Genomic DNA, 25,063 nt, shown 5'->3' on the forward strand with positions numbered 1-25,063 from the left:
CTACCCTCAACTAGCTCAGTACCAGGATAGCTGAAAGGCTTACCTTCTTCCAGACAGGCAGACAGGTGACTGCGATCTGCTGGGGAGCCCCTGCCAGCCATCCCGCCGCGTACATCTGCCTGTAGTGTAAAGAAGGGCCTTATCAGTAGTTGCACCTGCCCTGTAGAATGACATGGTTGAGATTAGGCAGGTGCCGGTTTTGGACGGCTTCCATCGGATGTTAGAAACACAGCCAAGCATGTTCCCAAACATTGACTCAGTTCCTGCTGCTGGCCCTGAGATAGATAGATAGATAGATAGATAGATAGATAGATAGATAGATAGATAGATAGATAGATAGATAGATAGATATTCCTGTTTGTTAGTTCTTCACACACACTAAATCTCTCTCCCTCTCTGCAACTCGGTAGGTATTTAATGCCACCTGAGCTGCGCCATTGTACATTGTTCTTGGGAACACCCCTAGAATAAAAACGCAATACGCACATTTGGGGATTTTGACGGGTGGCAGCTTCTAGCAATATGCAACGGGCAAATAGAATAGCATAAATGACTTCCTTCGGTGCTGATACCTTATCTGACAGAGTTAAAGGGGCTTTCCTCCTTATGTGTCATCATTTCTAGGTGAGCTCACCAGGCTCAGGACTGTTGGTTAGTCTTTAATCTACTCATGGCCTGCCACGGACGGGCCTCACATTACTGTGGCCTGGTGGCAGCAACCCCCACACCTTCTGCAGCTTTTATGTGGGTGAGCCAGGCAAGCCCAAACTGGAGGCCCTGTTCTTGCCCCCGATCCCCTCTAGCCTTGCATCCCTGAAGAGGGCAGACCTGAGGAAGTCTCCCTTCTTCTTAAAAGGTGGCACCAGGTGGTTAATGTTTGTTTAACACCCCTTAAACCAACACTGCACCTGTCGACTTGTCCTGTGCTGACAACCGCCCTATAGGCAGCAGCCTCGGCATCAGGTGAATGTGGGTTAGGTAGAAAAGCAGTCACATGAGCAGCTAAAGATAGCAAGGTAAAGAAAATTCCACCCAGGTCATCAGCCAGTCAGCCCCAGCCTTCATGCTGGATGTACAGGCAGGTGCCAAGCTAAAGGGTGAAAGCAGAGCCACCAGGAAAGGAGGTGCTCTCTGAGCTGTGCTGCTCGCCCTCCGCAGCTGGCCCCCTTTTCTTGCATCGGAGTTACTGGGATGGGGGCAGATTTTTCTTGGATCTCAGAGAGCCAGGCCACCATCATTCGAGTGCACCATTTTTCCATATCTCTAAAGTGGTAATAATAATAAAAAAAACTACATCCCAATAACATGGTAAGGATTATTGAGAAATGGCTTGTAAAGCATGTTAAAATGCAGTAAAAAAAATAAAATAATGTATATTGTATGGAAAATTAAGAATAAGAGCAAGAATTGACCTAAATATTTTTCACTTCTTTTGCAGGTCCAAGTTGCCACATTTTCTTTACGTAAACCAGAGACCACTTCCTTAACAGCTGTATTATCTTAAACCCACATAAACACTTAACCCCCCTTTTTTGTAATATAATAAGACAAGTCTGAGTAGTTACGAATCGCAGACGCAAGAGATTTCAGCATTCCCGATTTCGAAACAAACACAAAAAGAAAAGTGCAACTTGAGGGACGTCTTTTTTTCAACATATCATTCAGAATGTTTCAAGCAGTATGTTAGGAGCTGTAAATGCACAGCCAAGAGACTGAATTGGCAATCTTCTCCACACTGTGGGACAATGCATTTGTGCCTAAACTTCTTTTGGAAAAAAATATATAATTAATTTGTAAGTCTGAAAAAAAATATTTAATTTAAAAATTGTAAACTTGCAATAATGAAAAGTGTACTTCTGAAGAAAAAAAATGAACGTTTTCATTGGTGTACTAGTCAGCTCTAGTGTTTATACTTACTGGATATTAAAAAGGGAAGCTTTTGCTACCCACATACTTACAAAACCAGCAAACAACCTAATGAAAACTGAAGTGATGACATTAGCCATTCCTTAGGGTAGGAGGAACAGATGGATCTTATAGACCTATGACACACACACACACACACACACACACACACATAAATATATATATATATAAATATATATTAAAATTAGTGAATATGGTAAGCTTTTGTTCATTTGTTTCAAACTTTTTTGCTCCTGTAAAAAAAAAAAGTACTGATTAACTTTTTTAAAAAAAGATTTTACTGTAAATAATGATTTTTGATTTTATTTGGTCTTATTTCTCTCCCACTCCCCCGTTTGGGTCCCCCCCCCTGTTTTGTTGTAGCCTGTAGCGCCAACTCTGTTGCTGGAGGGGGCAGTTCAGGACGAAACGCTGGCCCTGATGTTACCTATCGTTCATAAAATAAGTAGAGAGTTGTTCTTTCAGTCTTTTTGGGGAGAATACAGGACTTGGCAAGTCGCATCATGTGCGGCTGAACTTCAAGGCAGCATTTGCGGACCCTTGGTCCAAACAGTTGTGGGCTGATTTCGTTTTCGTTTTTTGTCCGAATTGTAGATGTTGCGCTCTCTCTCTCTCTCTCTCTCTCTCTCTCTCTCTCTCTCTCTCTCTCTCTCTCTCTCTCTCTCTCTCTCTCTCTCTCATTAGACACTATTTCTGGAATTTTCAGAGGTACAAGGTTAGAATGCTACAATGTTACCACTGTGCCTTCCAAAGTTTATATCATCGAAAACATAACATAAATCAAAGGTGGCTGTGATTTCAACGAACCAGTAGAAGTGTTAACCTAATGTGTGTAGCCTGAATACAATTTTGCAGCGAGGCATTTCAGAATATATGGTCAGATTTTTGGGGGGAGGGGAGGGGATTACAAAGGGTGGGGGCTTGCTAGTTGTATGAAAGATTTTTGGTGTGTTTTTTTAGGGGGGAAAACACACACCCTTTTTTTTAAAAGGAAAAGAAGGGGATTAATGAAAGGTAGACCATTTGCTGCCTCCTCCTTCATTTATGAAAATAATGCCAATATCCACTTGTAATGCAGCATTTAGAACAAGCCTTACCCGTTCTAAAGCATCAAGTTGCACTTTGTTGAGGAGGGGGAAGTAGAGCAGTATTTCTCTGGCCAGTATGAACCAAGTTTTTACTTAACATATAAATATATATATATATATAATTGCAGCATAGATCAAACCTATGGCACAGCAACTGATCCAACAACTAGCTTTGGGCACAGCAGAAACTAGTATCCATAGCGATTCTTCTAAAGATTGACTTTGGTATACGGTATAGAACAATTAACAAACAGTGCTCCCAAATTGTCTTCGTCAGCATCCTTTTGTCTCCTGTACCAGCTTCTGGGTTTTTTTAATAGCCACACAAACTTGGCATGTATTTTTTAAATGAAATCTCCCCGTTCAAGTAGATTTTCCACCTATCAGCACTGAGTAAACGCCATAAGTCCATTGAAAACGGTCTAGACGTTCCATCTGTTCTCCTGTTTTGCCAGTTACATAGTAATGGGGGGGGGAATACATTTGTAAATTTTATGCAACAAAATGGCAAACGTATCATTATTTTGAAATTGTGTATGTAAAAGTTATATTTTTACATGTAGACTCTTGTTATTATGTGTTTTAATACATTGTATCAGTTTTTGTGTTTTTTTAAAAAAACTGTGTTTGAAACAAAATCTCATGGAGTAGTGAGATACGAGAATCTGAATTTTATGTTTCTGAAAAACATAAAGAACAAATATGATAGTTTACCATGTGAACCACCTTCTACATATCCATAAACATTTTGATTAGCTGTGTGTGTGTGCGTGTGTGTTGAAAATTGTAAATATGTTCAGTAGCAGTAAAACTTTAAATGCTTTTATTTGTCAGTAAGTTTCTCAAATGTGGAGGTGGATTGAAACAATCTTAACAGAGCAAAGACCATATTAGTTTAGATCAGAACATTTCAGTACAAATGCCATACTTTTAATAGCATTTATGCAGGTGAATGGGTAATCCTAATTCTTTTAAGTACTAGTATTCTGGACAGACTGAAGTATTATTTTAAAGGATATTAAAATTGCTTGGCATTAAAAGTTTTTTTTTTCAAATATGAAAATGAACAGTTTGAGGGGGGGGGTTGTTATAAACCATCTCCATTGACAGTTTTTCCATTTACTTACTTCAATAGCATCTATAAGACCACTGAGTGTTGCCCAACTAAATTAAAAGATAACTACAGTCTGAAATGGGGCTATCGAGGGGCAGGATGGGAGAATGAATATAAAAACCTTTTCTCCATTTAATTAAGCCTTCCAAACAGAATACCAGTAAATTACCATGATAATTATTATTATTAATAATAATAATATCACCTAGCAGTTATGTCACACGTTAAACAGGCAGACTCAAGATCACTTTATTCTGTCAAAATCACAACCCGAGTGATAGGAGGATGTTATTATTTTATTTTTTTAAAATCACCTTTCTTTCAATGTGCACTTATGCACAGAGCATGCTTCTAAACTGTTGGTGATCTACATAGAACCAGGAAAAAGGTTGGTGATGTATCAAATGGTAATCTTATCCGTATGGTTTCCTGTTCCATAAAATGGAATTTAAACTTGAAAATTATTCAGCCACACTGTCCTTTGTGTCACACACCCAAACCCCCCATTTGGGTTTTCTTAATTTTTTTTGCTGCGTGCATGCATTAATTTAGAGTCTGGCTGTAAGATACAAGACACCTCAAACCACTGAGGCCTTTCCCCCCGCTCCTGTCTTTTCAAACAGGTGTCCTCAGAGGAAGTCATCACTTGATAGTCAATCTGTTGGTGGCTTGGCTTTTAACACTCAAGGAGGGCCATGTGTTGTACGGTAACAAACAGTACTCAAAAGCCCATCAGATATTTTAGTGGGTGATCCACCTCCACATTCAAGTAATTTATGAATATGCTGGTTAGGGAAATCTGTTCATCTAGAACTTCTTTTTCCTTTCTCCTTTTTCACATTTGTCTTTCATGTAGCTGCAAGGAACACTACTAATGTGTATACCTACAACTTGTCAGTTCAACCAGTGATGCAACTTGTACCGATGCAGTCTTCCGATTTGTTTCGTTTGTTAATTTCCTTTGGCGGGTGGGTGGGAGTGGGGGGGTGCGTGGGTGGAACGGGGTGGAATTTGCAAATTTCATCTTTCTATTCTGATAGGCACGCTTCAATCTGTGCCGGGAGGGGAGGGGGAGAGCGAACAATACAGTACATTGCCAGGAATGAATTGAATTCATCAGGGGAGATGAAAAAGCACAAATGAATTAAACTTGGCCCACTGACTCACTTGAAGTGGGGTAGGGCGGAGGGATCTTAAAGATGGAATAAGATGAATTCCAGCACAATGGGGCACCAAGACCTTTTCAGCTTGTTTTGTTTTGTTTTTCTTTCCCCCCCAAAAAACAACATATTCTTTCTCTTGGGACTTGAAATTGACTCACCTTTGTGCAGTGCTGGTTTGAGCATACTCATTTCAAGTATTATAGACTTATGTAATGGTGAAAATATATGACCTGTGGCCTTTTTCATTCTTGTTACTTGTGATGCAACTAAGTGAAGATAAGAGAAAAAAAAGCAGAGATTTACCATGTATCAGTGCCTGGCTTTTTGTTACAAAGCTTCGTTTGTCTAGTGACCTTTTTGCTATAAAATAGAACTGTAGTACACCCTAGTAGGATAAAAGAAAAACCCTAAATTTAAAAAATAAAAAATATATTTGGCTTATTTTTCACAGGAGCAATCCTTTTATACCATGAATATTGCAAAGGGCGGGGGGAATCGTCAGATTCTGAATATTTCTTCTTTATAGATTTTTTGAATCATTCTGAGTAAAAGTTTGTTACTTTATTTTACTATTTAAAAGATGTTATTTTACCATGTGTTACTAAGATGAAATTGTATGGTAGCTTCTTCTTTTTTCTTTTTTTAGTTGTAGGTCGCAGAGGGGGGGTGATTTTTTTTTTTGCGACCGAACCTGTAGTAGCTGCAACAGTTCAAAAAGGAAGGGGGGGAGGGAGGTGAAAATTACAAAAGGGACAAAAAAGGGGAAAAAAGTTAATACAGTTACACTTTGTTTTCAACGTGTGGCTGAGTGCCTCAATTCCCCCCCCCCATGTTTTTGGTGTACTTTCTGATTTGTAGAAGTGTCCAAACAGGTTGTGTGCTGGAGTTCCTTCGAGAAGAGAGAGAAAAAAAGCAAACAAACACAGCTTGCTGTAGGCCATTACCTGTTTCCCATCTGTAGTTATCCGATGCCGTCATGTACATGACCGTTCTGTAGCAATAAATGTGCCATTTTTATAAACTGCTTCTGACACTTTCGTTTCATTTCATTTTGCATTGTCCCATTTCTGTAGGTGTCACAGGAAGCGCTGCTTTTGGCTGACCTGGTTAGGTGGCGTTTTTCATCCCAGACACAACCCTCAAAATGCAAATGGGGTTTAAAGGTTCCCTTGGTGTGTTCGGAACTGCCACATTCCAGATGATGTGTAAAACTGAAGCTCTGGTCATCTGAGTTTCTTCTCAGAACACAAAGAGTTCTTCTAGAGGCCTCTCCATGCTCTTCATGTGCTGACTTGGGTAGCTGATAAAAGAATCTGCTTTCTGGACATAACTATAGCAGAAGCACATGTACTTCACGTCTTGGCCTAAACCTTTCTGTAATATGGCTATGCATTGTAATATAGTTGTTTTAAAAAGGGGGGGGGAGAGAGAACGCTCACGGTTGGCTTGAATCCCAATTGGTGGAGAAAGTTGTTTGTAAGTTTTAACTCCTTTGTAAAGTTCTTTCATATCTTTTGGAATGGAAGGTGCTATATAAAATGTAAAATCGCTTTCATGATCATCGGTATATAGCTACTCTGTAAATATAGCACCTGTATTTCACTTGAAAAAACAACAACTGTTATGTACATAATGAGAGGATATAATGCACCTTTGGACAATGGGGGAAATGTCGAGAAGGTGCTGACATGTATGCAAAAAAATAAAATAAACTGAACTACGTGGTGAACTAGCCCTCGAGAGGGGGGAGAGGAAGATACCATCTATTCAATTCAAAGCTAAGGACTAGAAGAGAAGTCAATGGCCATAGTGCCTCTCTTGATCCAGATCTTCATGTAGCTTTCATGTATTGATGAGATTATTTCCATGTCTCCAGGCAGAAGCATTTCTTCCCTCCGACTGCAGTTTGAGCTGTACTTAAAAAGCCAAAAGGGTCACCTTTATTTTTACCTTTCCCCCCCCATGAAACGTGTGTTGAAGTTGTAAATTATAAATGCTAACGTTGTATTTAACATCTTGTTAACGGGTGGGAAAGAACGTAATAAATTCTGGTTGGCCCTGTTGCATTTTATCAGTCCAGAAGGTTTTCTCAATCTCTTCGTATCACAAAAAAAGAGAGGACTGTTAAAACAAAATCCAGAAGCCCATTTTACATACGGTACACTATTAGCAGAGGTGCTTGTCAGACGGATCCTTCTTGGGGAAAGTGGAAATCTGGTCCTATGCGAATAATACTAAGTTGCTGCTTACACTGATGCCTATGTTCCCCCTCCACTGTCTGAGACGCTCATGCTTCTGAATGCTGGAAACCTCAAGAAGGGAAAGTGCTGTTGCTTCTGGACTTCCCACAGACATCTGGTTGGACATTGTGAGAACAGGATGCTGGACTGGGTTGGCCACTGGTCTCTTTATGTTCTTATGAAAGTCACCCTCTGAATATGGGCTTCAATTCATCTCATGGGGCTCTTTCAGACAGAAGAAGGTTTAGTATAGAATTGCCACAGTTTGTTTACTCACTTTTTTTACAGATGGTCCCCATGATAACATTAGGAAATCAAACGACTCCTTTCTTTTTTTCTTTTGCTCTTCCACCTTTTCCGAGACCGGAGAAAGTCCAGCTTTTCTAAGAAAGATGGAAGGAGTGCAGAATCTCTTAGAGTTATTCAAACAGATTTATAAACCACTTATTCAAAGAGCTAAGTGGTGCACATCATGATGTAGATAAAGCAGGCGAAATCCACAAAACCATTAGGGAACAAACATGCACAAAATTATCCTCAAAACATTGCAATCAGTAAAAATCAGAATATAGGTGTTCTGATGGGTAGGCTTGCTGAAAAAAGCTCCCAGCGGGCATCTGGAGCAAGATATTGAAGGCACCTAGCTAATGTAGGGAGTTCTGAAGAAGAGGACTAGATGATCCTGTTACTACTCTTCCATCTTCTATAAGAGGTGGGGCTTAAGCATGGGCAGTGACAGTTTGGCGGTTAAGCCATTTCACCTTGATAAGACCCCCCTGAGGAAAGGGGGAAAGCAATACCAAGTGAGAACATCAGTGGCTCAGTCCTTAAGCAGTGGAGGTAAACAACAGATTAGAGTGGTTGGATGAATCATAGAATCATAGAGTTGGATGAAATTGGTTGTCCACTGACTGTTCCTCCCCTGGTTTCATGGAGTACAACTAAATTTGCCTGACTGACTCTAAAGATGTCAAAGAGGAGATGCAACCACCTTTTCCCAAACTGACCTAGAGCTCTATCTCTCCCCCTGCCATTATTAACTTCCTTCCACATCAGAGCAGGAAATGTCCAGGGTCAGCTCACTCAGTTGGCTGTAGCATGGGCAACAACAGCCTTCGGGTAGCAGTGTCACCGCCTGCTTGCCAACAGGGAATGACAAGGTCAGGGCTTCATGGACACACTGGAGAAGTCAGTCCTGTGCTCCTTACAGTGTGCACACACAGTCACAGCCTCCCCCCCCCCAAACAAGTAGCAGTGATGTTGCTGTCGGGAGGCTATTGCTGCAGCTTCACGCCCATCAAGGTGACGAAAACCCAACCACTTCCCAGATAGTCAGCGGCTGGGGTTATTGGTGTTGCTGCCTTCCCTTCAATGCCATTGGGGATTTCGCAGGAAGTAGAAGGAGCTGCCTTCTACTGAGTCAGCGTTAATCCACCTCACTCAGTATTGTCGACACTGGCTGACAGCAGATCTCCAGAATCTCAGGTAGGGAGTCTTTACCAGCCCCACCTAGAGATTGTGGGAATTGAACCTGTCCCTCCTGTATGCAAAGCAGATACTCCACCAATGTGTTACAGCCCCTTCCCTTTGGTCCTGTGGGGACTATTTCAACCCTTTGTAGAGCACCAGTGGTCCTGCGGACCTGTGGGGGTGTCAGGTTCATAGGTGCCAACTCCCAGATTGAAAAATCCGGGATTGGCAGCGGCGCGGCACCGGAAGTCGCGGTGCAGCCATTTTGGAACTGGGCAGAGCGTCACCGGAAGTTGCTTCTACGCATGCTCTGCCCATTTCCAAAATCGTCGCAGCGCCGGAAGTCGCACTGTGGCCATTTTGGAACTGGGCAGAGCAGCACCGGAAGTCGCTTCTCCGCATACTCTGCCCAGTTCGAAAATGGCCGCAGCGCCAGAAATTGCTTCTGCGCATGTCCAGAGACTCCAGACATGCGCAGAAGGAGCTTCCCTGGGCCGGTAAGAATCCGGGGGATTTACGGTGGGGTTTTTAATCTGGGCTGCCAACGGGAAATGGCTGGCAAAAACGGGGGTTTCCCAGGGAATACGGGAGACTTGGCAGCTATGGTCAGGTTTTCTTTCCCCAAAATACAAAGCAGACCCAAGTCATCTTTTCATCCTGCTGCAACGCTGGTTCATTTCTGTGCCCCTATGAGCTGTGTGTTGCATCTGCTCTCTCTAGAGTAGTGTGCATTTGTGTAAGAGAGAGGGAGGGAAAGAGAAGAGGGTGGACGGCCCAGATGAAGGTGGCAAAAGCCTATTTGTCATTCAGGGCTTTGTAAATTAATATAAGGACCTTGAACCTCACTCGGTAGTAAATGGGCAGCCAGTGGAAATGTTGTATCCCTGGTGCCGCAAGTCAGCCATGTGCCCCCAATCAGCAGTCCGCCACCAGTGTTCTACACCAGCTGGGGCTTCTGAACCAGGCCCAAGGGGAGCCCCACATGGAGCACATTGCAGTAATCTAGCCTCAAGGGTACCAAGATGTGAACTACAGTGGCCAGGCTATCCTTGTCCAGGAACAGCCATAGCTGCCAAATCAAACTGGTAAGGGGTAAAGGACCCCTGGATGGTTAAGTCCAGTCAAAGGTGACTCTGGGGTTGCGGCGCTCATCTCACTTTCAGGTCAAGGGAGCTGACATTTGTCCGCAGACAGCTTTCCGGGTCATGTGGCCAGCATGACTAAACCACTTCTGGTGCAATGGAGTACTGTGGTGCAAGTCAGAGCACACGGAAACGCCATTTACCTTCCCGCTGCAGCGGGACTTATTTACTCACACTGACGTGCTTTCGAACTACTGGGTTGGGAGAAGCTGGGACAGAGCAATGGGAGCTCACCCTGTCGCACGGATTCAAATGGCCAACTTTCCGATCGGCAAGCCCAAGAGGCTCAGTGGTTTAGACCACAGCACCACCCATGTCCCACAGAGGACCCTTGTGACAAAGATGCGTCTGTGAGTACCTCAAAGCTATGCACTTGCTCCTTCAGAGGGGCAGGCCCATCCAGAACAGGTAACTTGTCTATCTCCCAGGCATGGGAACCACCCAGTCCCCAAATCCTCTGTCTTTCCAAGATTTGAGGACAGTTTGCTGGCCTTCATCCATCCCACCACTGTAGGCAAACACGGATCTAGAGTTTTCACAGCTTCTCCTGATACATAATGTTATGGGCAGGTATTTCTGTGTGTTATCAGTGTACTGATACCTGGCTCCTCCCATCCCCATCTTGACTAGTTGACATGAGAACTAAAAGAATTAACCCTTAAGTTCAACACCGGGTTATCTCTGCTGTTGCACCTCCAAAAAATGCCCCAGCTGGAATTGTCTATAGGCCTTTCTTGGGGCTAGTGAGAGGCACAGGGAGAAGTGAGCCAGTACCTTATCTGCAGAAATCCCAGGCTGAGCTTCCCGACACACTCAGATTTGCAACCACCTTTGCCAAAATGAGTAGACTACTGGGAAACTCCATCAATTATGGTAGTGTACACCTTGAAAACTACACTTTTTCTGGCACAACAGGACCAAATCTTAATACACCCTAGCTGTCCTGGCATAAAATGCTACCATCCTTACTAAACTACCATAATAATTTTAAAATTTCTCAGTGGTATTCGGAAAAAAAGAAACACAAAATTAATAAGTATCAGAAAAACAGATGCAGCATAAAAACCAGTAAAAGGGCATTATCAAAACAAATCAAGCCAAGGGGTCAGGGAAAGCCTGGGCAAAAGGCTATGCCTTTACAAAACATCCAAATGGGCTGGCTGAAGGTTTCTAGAAATCCCTGCAACATTTCTGCACTGCAAGCAATTTGGCTGGGAAACTCAGGCATTGAAAACATTCTCTTTGCTTTAACGGTGGATATTAAAACCCGTTTCCCCTCCTGCCAAAGTAAATGAGCATTTTCTTCTCCATTCCATAGGAAGCAAGCTTAGTTCTTAAGCCCTTTGGCAGACAGAAGGAAAACAGCATTTGACACAAAACATCAGGGGTGTGTGTGTGTGTGTGTGTGTGTGTGTGTGTGTGTGTGTGTGTGTTTAAGGCTCACAAGGTTTTTTGGTTTTTTTGCTGATGGGTTGTTTTTGTGTTTTGCCTTGTTAATCACTGAGAGCTGCCATCGCGGCAGAAATGCTAAGCACCTTTTCTGGATCATTAGAGGGAAATGATTTATCAGCTCTAGCTGGCCAAACTAAGAAACATTGCCATTCTCTAGGAAATCTCCATCATTCTGGGCTAAATTAAACCTGTCCACTCTTCACCTAGCACATGTTGTGCTTGAGTTGTACCATTTTGCACTTAGTTTGCAAGGTCTGTGGGGGTCAGGGACTCTGCGGTCTCTCTTATGGCCTGCATCAGCACACAACACTTTCTTCAGTCTCTGCTAACTCCAATTTGGCTTTGCACCTGCCCCACTATGATACCAGAGACCTGCGATATATAGGTGTGCTTACCATTTATTTGCCTGATACTTTGAGCTGGAGAAAGTCATAACAGGAGAAGGCATCCCTTCCAAATGGAACATCGTCACACCGTCGCTGCTCTGCCTGAACCTGACAACTCCCCACAGTGCCCCCAATTCACCTTGCTGCTCCTTGCAGTGCTCATTGTAAGGGTGGGGGGAGCTGAAGAAGGCACAAGTTGGTTGTGCTCAGTGCTTGAATTATGAGGAGGGAAGGAGGGGCTGTGGTGGTCCCATGATTTGGACCCCTATCTCAATTCAAGAGCTCCTGTGATGTTTATTTCTTTTACATTTATATTCCACCTTTTCTCCAAATTGGCTTACGCAGTTCTTGTCCTCCCCCATTTCACCTTCACAACAACCCTGTGAGGTAGGCTGAGAGTAAGCGACTGGCCCAAGGTCGCCCACTGAGTTTTATAGCTAAGCAAGGATTTGAACCCTGGTCTCCCAGGTCCTAGTCCAGGCTTCCTCAACCTTGGCCCTCCAGATGTTTTGAGACTACAATTCCCATCATCCCTGACCACTGGTCCTGCTAGCGAGGGATCATGGGAGTTGTAGGCCAAAAACATCTGGAGGGCTGAGGTTGAGGAAGCCTGCCCTAGTCCAATACTGTAACCTTCCACACTGTGGAAGCTGACAAGCCACTTAGATGCATATGATTCCTATGATGTGCATTCCTTTCGGAGGGTTGTTGCCCTAACTTGTGCTCTGGTGGCCAAACGAAGGCCAGCTTAGCTTGGCATCTAAGTGGCTTGTCAGCTTCCACAGTGTGGAAAGGCCAGAGCCCAGGTGGCAGAACATCTGCTTTGCATTCCTAGATTTGTAGAGTAGGAAGGGGTCCCAAGGGCCATCCAGTCCAGCCTCCTGTGATGCAGGAATCTGACCTAAAGCAGCCATGACAGAGGGCCATTCAGAAGGTCCCAGATTCAGTCTTCTGCTTCTCCAGGGAATGTCCCATGTCTGAAATGCTGGAGAGCATGTGGCACTCAGGACAGACAATACTGAGCTATGTGAGTGAATGGCTTGATTCAGCATATGGCAGCTTTGACTATTCTACCACCTACGGAATACAGGAACATTTGACTGTATGCAAAATAAAAAAAAAATCCTTCAGTAGCACCTTAAATACCAACTAAGTTTTTATTTTGGTATGAGCTTTCGTGTGCATGCACACTTCTTCAGGAACTAATTTCAGGAACAGACTGGAAAGAGAAGTTGCTGAATTGGAACTCATTACCAAGCTTAAAACCATGGAGCCACCTGGGATGAATAAAGACATCGGATTCTTATCTCATTATGCATGATCAAGCTTTCTTTAGCGCCTCAGCCCTTGCTTCCCCCCCCCAGGACTAATTGCAGTCATCAGCAGTCGTTAACAGCCATCTACAGGTTTACCACTCCCATCAGCCCATCACCCATTCCCACCCACTCCCACCACCCTCTGTATATATAAGGATCTGACACTTCTGTTTCAAGTGTATCTGAAGAAGTGTGCATGCACACGAAAGCTCATACCAAAATAATAACTTAGTTGGTCTTTAAGGTGCTACTGAAGGAATTTTTTTATTTTGCTTCGACTCAGACCAACACGGCTACCTACCTGTAATTTGACTGTATGGTAACTTACCTAGATGGTCCAAGGCAGGGATGGGTGTGGGGTGAAGCAAATTACTTAGAATCATAGAAAGAAGATTCTCCCTAAGCCATTCCTCATAAAGCATCGTTTCCAGGCCTTCGACCATTTCCTACACCAGCTGCACTTTATCCCAACCATTTGATTTATCACCAGAATATACAGAGCAGGGTAATGCAGTCACTTTTAAATAAGCAATAACATTTTATTAGAACTCCTGAACTTGTCCCAACTACTAACAGGCAGGCAGCTTCTGCCACACATTCTGCAGCAACAGTTGAGTCAGAAATCGACAATCTCTCGATCTCTCTCTGTCCTCCTGGCAGATGAACGGTGTGAATTTCATGGAGCCTCACCACAAGGGAACTCCAACCGAAGACCGCACACAGCCACACAGAGCAGCACAGACCTTCAGAACCTAAGGAGAGCCTGCTGGATCAGGCCAGTGTTTTCACAGAGATCAACCAGGTGCCTCTGGGAAGCCCAGAAGCAGAGCCCAGAACGCAACAGAGCTCTTGCCACTTGTGAATCCCGGCAGCTGGTATCCAGAGGATATACACTGCCCCCCGACAGCGGAGGTGGAGCACAGCTATCACGAATAGCAGCTCGTGGTTGAGCCAGAAGTTGAGGACATTATCACTTACAGACCCCCCAAGTATCCCTATTTTCCAGGGACAGTCCTGAATTTACAGAAGCCGTCCTGGTCTCTGATTTGATCCCAGAATGTCTTGCTTTTGCATAGGACATCCCTATTTTCATGTGAGAAATTTTGGAGGGTGTAGAGTTATGTGCCCCCCCAAGCCAAAGAGATAAGTAACTATGCAAACTTTAGAAGACACCTGGCCCTGTTTAATGGTTATTTTTAAAATGTTTTTGTATATGTTGGAAGCCATCCAGAGTGGCTGAGGCAACCCAGTCAGATGGGCAGGCTATGGATAGTAAAACTTATTATTATTATTATTATTATTATTATTATTATTATTATTATTATTATTTAGGACGTACTTATCTTCATCAGAGAAATGTTGGGGGTGTGCATTTATAAATCATCTATGAAACTGAACAGTGGCCTAATCTCCATCAGGATTTTGGCAGAGGTGAAACGAAGGTCAACCCAGATTTTCTATTTAGGAAGGAAGGATGAGAATGATTGGTTGACTAATTAATTAATTGATTGATTGACATGCCGTTTGTATGCCAAAATGGCTTCTAAGCAGTTTATCGGTGCATAACTAAATGTGTATAACATGCAGTCATGTGTTTTTCCTACAGCCAGTTCTAACTACAAAAGCTACACACTTGCACTGCTTCTTTATTTTATATATATATATATATATATATATATATATATATATATATATATAATCTACGTACCACCGTATCACAAATAAATATATTGCAGCGGTTTGCAACAATATAAAAACATAAAGCCGTGTGGTAAAATAATATAAAAGTTAAAAGCAAGTTAAAAGCGGAAATAAATTAAAAACAAACATCAACGGGAGCCATTGTGGGTGATGTTCTCTTAATTGTCTGCATAGGCTTGGTGGAGCAGAAATGTTTTCAGCAAGCGTTTACAAGTTGGCACTCAATGCGCCTGATGAATCTCTAGTGGTAGGGTGTCCCGCAGGACATTCAAGGCTCAGTTTCCACTTGCCAGGAAGCAGCTCAAACAAAAGCTCAAACAAAAGCTCAAACTTACTTGTTTTAGGCATTCTTTGTAGGTTAACGACTAGCTTATCAAGTCTACAGGCCAGGTCCTGCTTCCAGAAGCTTCTTTTAAAAACACCAGGGTCCGACTCTAAATGTGTATGGTGTCAGTGCGTTGCTTTGCAGGCTTTTTCTTTATCAGACTATATGCATGGGTTGTGATGTTCACTGGGCATGCCAATGGGAGCTGTTATCCCAAAGCAGCACCTGAGCAGGGGGTGGTGCAATTTCAATCATGGTGAGAAGAAAGGTTAACCAGTGTGGTCTGGTGGTGAAGAGTCTTGCAATCTGGGGAACCGGGTTCGCGTTTCCGCTCCTCCACATGAAGCTGCTGGGTGACCTTGGGCTAGTCACACTTCTTTGAAGTCTCTCAGCCCCACTCGCCTCACAGAGTGTTTGTTGTGGGGGAGGAAGGGAAAGGAGAATGTTAGCCGCTTTGAGACTCCTTCGGGTAGTGATAAAGCGGGAATCAAATCCAAACTACTACTACTACTACTCCTCTTCTTCTTCTTCTTCTTCTTCTTCTTCTTCTTCTTCTTCTTCTTCTTCTTCTTCTTCTTCTTCTTCTTCTTCTTCTTCTTCTTCTTCTTCTTCTTCTTCTTCTTCTTCTTCTTCTTCTTCTTCTTCCACACCGACATGTTGCAAGCAACATCATTAGCACCTTGTGTAGCTTGCTGGGCCCTTCTGCCACCTGTCTGTCTTGGGAGACAATGGGAAACTGCTCCTTTGGGGGTGAAGTCAAATTGCTGGGAGGCTGGGAGCCCCTGCTATGGCTGTAGAGACCAATATGGGAGATGCATGTTTTGTTGCAGCTGGGGCAGATGAAGGCGTCTGGTTGTGCTGCTGCAGGAGCACCATGGCGTTTCTTCTTTCTGTGCTCCTCCCAGCCGCCATTCCTCCTCTGGTCACTGCTATGGATACATGACCTGACTGCCTGGCTCAAGGCACTGTGGTCGTCTGAAGGGATTCCCGCATGGAGGGGGTGATGTTGCCCGACAACATGTGACATTTACAAACATCTTTGTAACTCAGAGTTGGTCTGCCATTGGGCCTGGTGCCTGAAGCCAGCTCCCTGCAGAGCATGTCCTTGGGGATCCTGCCATCTACCATTCTGCGGACATGGCCAAGCCAGCCTAGATATCAGTGAGACAGGAGTGTGAACATGCTGGGAATGTGGCTTGAGAGAGCTCATCTTTGTATAAAACTCTGCCCTACCGTGTGAATGTCAGGATCTCCTACTCTCGAGTAGGACCCTGGTAGAGACACATGCCCGGCTGGCATGTTCTCTCCCTCCTGGTAGATCGGTCGGGAGCTTCACAAGCTTTCTCCAGCCCGAACATCACAGCGACTTATGCCTTGGAGACATCAGCACACCTACAGATCCGCAGAGTTTGCGTAATTGCATAACAGAACTCAGTAGCACAGCATTTGGCTGATCTACTTTTATTTACATATAAACACACACGGAGCACTGCAATATGGCTCCCTCTCTCTCTAGCATCAGACACCAAAGAGAAAGAACAAAGGACAATAGTCCCACCTTCACAGAACACAGTAAGACAAACATCCTGTCTACGTCACTTCCCATTCCTGTGGAAACAAAACACATACCATCATGTGATAGACAACAAACCCATGACTGCACACGGGGAATGAATCTCCCACAGTGAAACCCCAAATTTTCCTGATGCAGCGCATGTGGAAGGTGTTGTTCCTGGTGGTTGTAAGTTGTCCTCTACCCACTTCCACAAAGCAGCGAGCTCAGTACACATACCTGAGAAGAAGGTAAAGGATCCCCGAACAGCTAAGTCCAATAAAAGGAAACTATATGGTTGCAGCGTTCATCTTGCTTTCAGGCCGAAAGAGCCGGCATTTGTCCACAGACAGCTTTCTCGGTCATGTGGCGAGCATGACTAAACCGCTTCTGGCGCAACAGAACACCGTGATGGAAGCCAGAGCACACGGAAACGCCATTTACCTTCCCGCCGCAGTGGTACTTATTTATCTACTCGCACTGGCATGATTTTGAACTGCTGGGTTGGCAGGAGCTGGGACAGAGCAACAGGAGCTCACCCCATTGCGGGGATTCGAACCGCCGACCTTCTGATTGGCAAGCCCAAGAGGCTCAGTGGTTTAGACCACAGTGCCACTCGCGTCCTGAGAAGAAGAGCCTTTATTGAATCATACCCAAGGGCTCTTGGTTCCCACAGTGGCCAACCTAATGCCTCTGGCTCCAGAGGAGCTTGAGGACAATAGCCCTCTTGCACTGTTGTTCTCCAGAAAGTGGTACTGAGAGGCAAGGCATGTTTCTCAACCTGGAGGTTCCGCACAGCCATCACGACTCAGAGGATGCAGATTGCTTCTATTCTTCTGCTTCCACCTGCTGAGAGTTGCTGTGCTGTTGATGGAAGTAATGCCTTGTTATGAATCTGACTGTTAAGTTTTAAGTGTGAGTTTTAATATGCTGAGATGAGGAAAGGCTTAATTGTTCTTCTTCTTGTTTTTTTAAAAAGCACTACTGTATGGCCAGCTACTGTGTCCCCATTTTCACTCATTTTGTAAGAATACAGCTTTTTTTTGTCCTGAAAGGGAGACTTATGCATTCCAAACAGCCTTCTTGAACCTTGAAGGGAATACATATATATATATATATAAACTGCTGTTGTTGCCACCACCCGCGGCTTAAGGCAGCAGTCTAAATGCAGACTTTGGAAATTAATGTGATCCGGCGTCAAAACGGCAACCTAGCCAATGCCTCCTTCTTTCAGCGAGATAATGGCGACAACACACAAGCTAGATCACAAAATAAAACTTTGGTACAGATGTGTCCCTGAACGAGCTCAGATACTTATTGGAAAGCACTAAATAACTTGTAAGCCTGAGATTCAAAGACGACTAAAGAGGATTAAATAATCTGAAATAGGCCAGGACTACTTTGTTGCTGTTGTTTTAACTTGGTTGAAATGGAAAGCCAATGGGGGGGGGAGAGTGTATTGGGGGGGGGAGCTTCATCCTTTATAAACAAGAATAAGATTTATTATTATTATTTTAGATGGGAATGGAGGAATAACATTTTAACCAAAGACGTTTGTTTGTTTGTCCGTCCCCCAAAGAAAATTTAGGAAATTGGTGGTGGGGAAAGCAGGGACTTGCAATCTAGGGCATGCTAGCCAGAGAGAAAAGCTTAACAGACGGACTAATCCATTGAGGGTTTTTTCTTCTTCTTCTTTTTTCTTTTTTGCAAACACAATCCTCCTTCTGCATTTCTCTCCCACCCCCCACCCCCCCACCCCAAACAGCATTCCAGCCAGCAAGCTGTTGATTCTATACACCAAAGTTCTTAAAAGCAGGTCTGGAACGCAAAACCTACAGCACTGAACAGACTGGAAGAAACGGCCACTTTATGCTTTAGGGGAAGCAGAATGCTGGAACAATATGCCGTAATGAAAATGCTTCATCTTTACGGTGCTGCAAGACTCTCTTGTTTTGGTGTTTCATAAAGTGTTACTGTATATAGGGCAGGTATATATATTAGGGTGAATGGGGTGCTGCCCCCCACAAGCCGCAGTCTCTCCTCAGTTAGCCCCCGCCCGCCTGCCTATCGATGGCTACCAGATCTGTCTCCATAGTAGTAGACCCTCCAAGTGTCCCTATTTTCCAGGGACAGCCCTGGACTTACAGAAGCTGTCCTGATTTCTGATTTGATCCTGGAAATGTCACACTTTTCATCAGAGAAATGTTGGAGGGTATGGAGTTATGCGACCCCCGGGCCGAGGATATAAGTAACTCTACAACATTTATAAGACATCTAAAGGCGGCCCTGTATAGGGAAGGTGGTTTTTTTAATGTTTAATGTTTTATGATGTTTTTAAAGTACAGTTGTACCTTGGACGTTGAACGGAATCCATTCCGGAAGTCCGTTCAACTTCCAAAATGTTTGAAAACCAAAGTGTGGTTTCTGATTGGCTGCAGGAAGCTCCTGCAGCCAATCAGAAGCCACGGAAGCCCCGTCGGACATTCGGCTTCCAAAAATAGTTAGCAGACTGGAACAATCACTTCTGGATTTGCAGCATTTGGGAGCCAAAATGTTCAAGAACTAAGCTGTCCGAAAACCAAAGTACAACTGTATTATGTTTTTATATATGATTGAAGCAGCTTTATTTTATAAATAACTAGCTGCCCCTGCCACGCGTTGCTGTGGCTCAGTCTGTTAAATGGAGCCTCAGAGTCCCCCTTCAGACTCCCCTCATCTTCAGAGTCCCCCTGTTTTACGTGTGTTATGTTTACACAGGCGCATCCCTGTGACTCACCCCACCCTGTTCCGACCCATTACCTATCCTACCCCCTCCTTCCCCCACCCCCTGGCTCATCCCTGTGATTGGGCCCACCCTGTCCTGACCCATGACCTATCCCACCCCCCACCCAGGCAAGCCCCCACCTCCACTCAGCCTAGTCTGGAAAGCGGCCTAGTCTGCAAAGCCGAGCTGAGATACTGTGGAGAGTGAAGCTTTCCTAGGTGCAGTACCAATGTAGCCATCGCTAGAGGGCGCTGTTTTGGAATCTCTCCTGTGCTGCCAGCATGCACTTTCGTATGATTTGTGAGTTCTGAAACATGGGTATTTGGGGTTTTTTACCTGCCGTAGGTGACACATCTGTCTTTGAAAATGGTATGGGGTCACTCGGGTAGTCACATTTGACACTGTGTCCAAATTTCAATGCTATCGGTCACGCGGTTTAGTTGAACATTGGAGACGAAGGAACATACCCAGTTTCCATTTATATATATATAGATAAAGTTATCATCATCATCATCATCATCATCATTATGGAATAGGATGTCCCTATTTTCATAGGAGAAATGTTGGAGGGGCAGTAATACTGTTGTTTGTTGTTTAGTCATTTAGTCGTGTCCGACTCTTCGTGACCCCATGGACAATACTGTACTTCTGAATATCAGGAGTGCAGAATGCACATGTCCTGTTTTGGGAGTTTCTTCCACTGTAAGAACAGGATGCTGGACTAGATGGGCCACTGGCCTCATCCAGCAGGTCATTTGTATGTTCTCACGTTCGTATGTTCTTCCTTATATATATCTGCCTTGATGTGAGGCTTTCCATGGCTCAGGTGAGGTTGTAGAGACACCTGTTGGATGCTATAAGAGCCTGTGCACCATCCTCATTGTGTTAACAAGACAATCAATGGCAAAACATGAGTACATGGACCCCCAAACACAAGTCACCTGGTGTCCAATGCCTACAACCCCAACAGGCCACAATGATGCCCGTGTGACATAAGACGCCAACTAAGAGGGGTAAGACGGCACCAGCCTCCTCTACTTTAAGCTGCCTTATCCTGTGTCGGACCTTTGGCCTGCCCTGCCTAATACTGTCGACTCTGACTGGCAGCAGCGTGCCAAGACCTCAAGCAGAGGAGGGCAGCAGGGGGCAGAGAACAAAGGTCAGCCCCTTAGCATCTAGCAGGAGGAGGAGGAGGGAGATAAAAATATTAACAGGCTATGACAATGGAAAAAACTCTCTCCCTCTCCCCCCCCTCTCTCCTGGCTGCTGGGCTTTTATCCTATCCTGGGAGCCAAAGATGGAAACCAAAAGGAGGCCAGCTCTACCCCTCCACCGCCTGCTCCCTACCCCACCCCCCACAATGCTGCTGTGGCTGCTGCCGGAGGAAGCCTTGCCAGCGCTTGGCATCTGGGCTCTGCAGCTGTCAAGCCAGCCCCATGAGTAACCACAGCAGTTGGACGGAAACTAGCAGCAGATAAAGGCTGAACAGCAGTAAGAGGACGGACAGGATCACACACAACACCATAATCAACAGAAATGGGAAGGTGCCAAATAAGAATTTAAATGGCTCCATGTTCCAATGGGGCTTTGATGCGGGGGGGGGGGGGAGGAGGAGGAGGAGAGTCTATTTTTAAACAGTTTTATGAAACAGCCAGACAAATAAATAAAACCAAACAAAGGCAGAGCCCTGCCTTGCTTTGCTCCTTAATTTTAAATAGAAAAGGTCCCCTCCGTTATTATTTCCTCCTGCACTCTCGTGGTTCTGCCTCTTAATAGATGTGGTTTAAGACGGATGGTAAGGCCACGGAAACATTCTTTTATTCTCCTTTTGATCAGTCTCTGGGAGGGATGCAGGGGGGGTGGGGGTGGAAGCTCAGTTTGGCTTGCATTTTTTAAATGTGAACACCCCCAATTTTCACTTCTCCAAAACAATACGCAATACGCAAAATGAAAAACAGCTATCCTCCAGAGCTTGCGGTTTTCCAAATTTTGCAGTGCTGATTTCCAAGCCAAAAATGTGCACATATTAGTGGGGAAGCATATACGTGAAAATGCATTCTCCCCCCCCCCCCCTTGGAAAAAAACCAGAAAAAGGTGCTTTGGGAAATTGCTTGCAAAAATATTGCATTTAGCAAAACTGCTTACAGAAATGCGTGAATTAGGATAAATGCAGACTGAAACGGGTGAACTTTCATGAAGTCTTTTTCTGAAGAAATCACAAATTGTAGTTGATGCAAAAGTGTTGCAAAATGGAACTTAAGACTGGAAAACTGAGAAAAACCATGATTGACAGATCCACCCATCTCTAGTCCCCAGTCTATACCTACCCAGAAGGAGGCACAAGGAGAAGTATATCAGATGGAGGGCACAAGGAGTAGGGGAGAGAGAGGATGAGGTGGTTGGACAGTGTTCTTGAAGCTATGAACATGAGTTTGACCAAACTGCGGGAGGCAGTGGAAGACAGGAGTGCCTAGCGTGCTCTGGTCCATGGGGTCACGAAGGGTCGGACACGACTAAACGACTAAACAACAGAAGGAGGCAATGGAATCCTGACCATTTCAGTGCTCAGTCACTACGAAGACTTATCACCTTCCAAGCTGGTGCCAACATGCAGCAATTTCCTAATATTATAACAGGCAACTGCACCTCTTTACCCTGGCTTTCAACACCTTAGGTGTACATTTTTAAGGACCCGCCTTATTTTTGTAATTGTACGTTGTTTTAAACTGTTTCTAACATAATGTTCCAATCGCTGTACCTCAACCTAGAACCTTAGCGTAAAGAGCAGATAATTAATGATGATGCTTATCAGCGCAGTGGCAAATCTTTGCCTGTCAATTTAAAAACTGGCAACCTTACACCATTTTATCTTACCAGAATGCAATTCTTTTTGCCCTCACTTGAGACTGTGACTTGAATAGATAGAGTAATTGGTTTTCAAACAGAGAAGTCAAAGGTGGAAACAGAATTAATAGAACCTAAGACGAAAATACTTTCTAGAATGTACAAACTGTTGCTAGAATGGCATACAAAAGATGAGCAAACTAAAAATGCTATGATTTTGTGGGCAAAGGATGTGGGACATAACATTATGATGGAGGATTGGGAAAAGTTGTGGAAGGAGAATATTAAGTTTACTGCGTGTAGTTTATTAAAGGAGAATATAATGAAGATGATGTACAGATGGTATCTTACACCAGTAAAGTTAGCAAAGATATACCACAACCATGATAACAAATGTTGGAAATGTAAGAAAGAAATAGGTTCATTTTACCACATGTGGTGGACATGTCCACTAGTGAATGACTTCTGGAACAAGATTTATAATGAACTTAAGAAAGTGTGGAAAAACACATTTGTTAAGAAACCAGAGGCATTCCTAGTGGGCATTGTAGGAAAGGAGATCCCTAAGAAGAAGGTATCTTTTTTTATGTATGCCACTACAGCAGCGAGACTTTTGATTGCTAAATATTGGAAGCAGCAAACATTACCAACGATCGACGAATGGCAGGTGAAGATGATGGAATTTATGGAACTGGCGGAGATGACCGGACGAATCCGCAACCAGGGAGAACAAGCGATTGAAGAGGAGTGGAAAGATTTTAAATTGTATTTAAAAAAGTATGCTAAAGTAATATTTTAGAATAGAAATTAAGTGGTAAATAAAACTGTGGAATAGTGGAAGAAGTTATCTAGAACAGGAAAATAAGAGATATATTATAAAAGGTGATTATTTGAAGGTAGAATTTGCTATTTAGAAATGTGAATAAGAACCACAGGGATGGGATGGGAACCCAAGGAGGTCCCAATTTACACTGTGATGAAGATAAGAGGTAATGGTATATATGTTTTTGTTTTTTGTTCCTTTTTTGTATTTTTCTATTTTCTATTTTTGTATTTGTCTTTTTTCTTATTGTTTCAAAATCTTGTTAACCTTTTGTTGGAAAATTAATAAAATATTAACATAAAAAAAAGAGACTGTGACTTGAGAACCCAAGCGGTCTTGATTTACTTATTTATTTAATGCTTTGCAAATACACATCTATTCTTGCCCCTTTCTAAAATTTATTTATTAGTGTGTGATTTGAATAAAATCAAATCAGGGTTAAGGGGGTTTTCTCAGGACAGTGCGGGGTGTGTGTGTCCTGCTGGCGTAAATGCTGGGGGGGGGGAGTCAGGCACAAAAAATGGTGGATCAAGGAGGGTCGGTTGGGAGGGAGTGAGAAGTGCTACTATTTTCATCTGAGGAATGTTGGAGGGTATGCATCTGGGTGGTCACAGTGAGAACAGGACATTTGTAAAAGATGCGCCACTGGCTCTTATGCACATGGACCCACTTCCCTTGTCTCATGCTACTAAGGCATGCGCCTGAATGTTCAACAGGACTTGTGAAACAGCCCTTAGTCCTCACCAAGTCTTGCTAAAGCTGAGGTTAACATGACAATATCAGCCCTTCACCCTCCCCTTGCACTCACATCCAGTCTGATTTTTTTTTAAGCCTATGAATTAGGGGACGGTATGTTCTTTAAAGCTGTCAATCAGGTTCAAAGGACCGTTTTGAAACAATGGCATTGCTGAAAGCTCTGCTTATTTCCGTGAAAAGCAGCTTCCCAATCCTTCCCCTCCACCTGGGCAGAATTCAGCCACACCTGGCACGGCCTTCAGAGAACAGCCTGGCTCCTATTGGAAAATAAATTGCATCGAGGCAACACATGCTAGCGATAGCCATTGGATAACGATGCAGCGTTTATTGGCCAGGCTCTCGCTGCTGCCCTTTGAAGTCCCCCCCCCCCCCCGCCTGATTATTTAAACATTGGGAAAGTTGGATAAGGGAAACCCTTTCGAGACAATTTGAATTTTAATCGTTTCAAGTAATTGCGGCAAAATAATGGACGTATAATGAGAAAATGTGTGCAGCCCGTGGCCTGTGGGGCAGCTGCGGAATGTGTTTGTGGCTGGTCTGGCCGTGCCTCCTGGAAGGGTGTTAAGGAAAGGACCACTTAGGCCATTGGATAGCCCTGCTCATTACTCCGCAGGAAATGGGAATCAGATGGGCCTGTGCGGCAAGTTCATGGCAGTTCAAAGCAGTTCACTGCATCTAAGAGGAGGGGAGGGGAAAGGAATAACCCAGAATATGGTGAGGGCGAAGAGAAATGTACAACTCTCTTATTCAAGTGGGTGTGAGCAACTTGACACTTGTGATGTGCGTGTGTGAGGCGGGGAGAGAAGTAAAGGCCTGGGGGCAATAGACCCCCCCCCTTTGTTCCTCTCCGCACCCCATGCAAGTTATTGAACTGCATTGCATGCAGATTTCAGAGGACTTCCTCATTTTGCATACCGGTATCTCCACCCACTTGCAGTTGGGAGATCTGCTCCATACCATTAAAATGGAAACATGGGGGAAGAAGCAGGCCTTGTTTCTCA

At 44.0% G+C, this 25,063-nt stretch overlaps 1 protein-coding gene and 1 long non-coding RNA gene across 39 annotated transcripts in view; both read left to right on the forward strand.

The window, feature by feature from the left end:
• The window catches only part of TCF4 (transcription factor 4), a 365,743-nt gene extending 358,381 nt beyond the window's left edge, over positions 1–7,362 (forward strand). For 26 of the 38 annotated variants that reach the window (XM_035100880.3, XM_088652894.1, XM_088652895.1 and 23 more), the window contains one exon: positions 1,439–1,990. The gene's annotated coding sequence lies outside the window, so the exon portion shown is untranslated. Of the gene's footprint in view, positions 1–1,436; positions 1,991–6,364 lie in introns of those variants that run through there. The other 12 variants (XR_015946088.1, XR_015946085.1, XR_015946086.1 and 9 more) reach the window with 2 other exon arrangements.
• LOC148684471 (uncharacterized) overlaps positions 1–23,263 on the forward strand; it is a 662,448-nt gene extending 639,185 nt beyond the window's left edge. Inside the window, exon 2 of the long non-coding RNA XR_015946072.1 lies at positions 23,086–23,263. This is a non-coding gene — a long non-coding RNA (uncharacterized LOC148684471). The remainder of the gene's footprint in view (positions 1–23,085) is intronic.
• Positions 23,264–25,063: the final 1,800 nt, after the last annotated feature.

This window comes from Zootoca vivipara, chromosome 10 (assembly GCF_965207765.1).
Source record: "Zootoca vivipara chromosome 10, rZooViv2.hap1.1, whole genome shotgun sequence".
NCBI classification, from domain to species: Eukaryota; Metazoa; Chordata; class Lepidosauria; order Squamata; family Lacertidae; genus Zootoca; species Zootoca vivipara.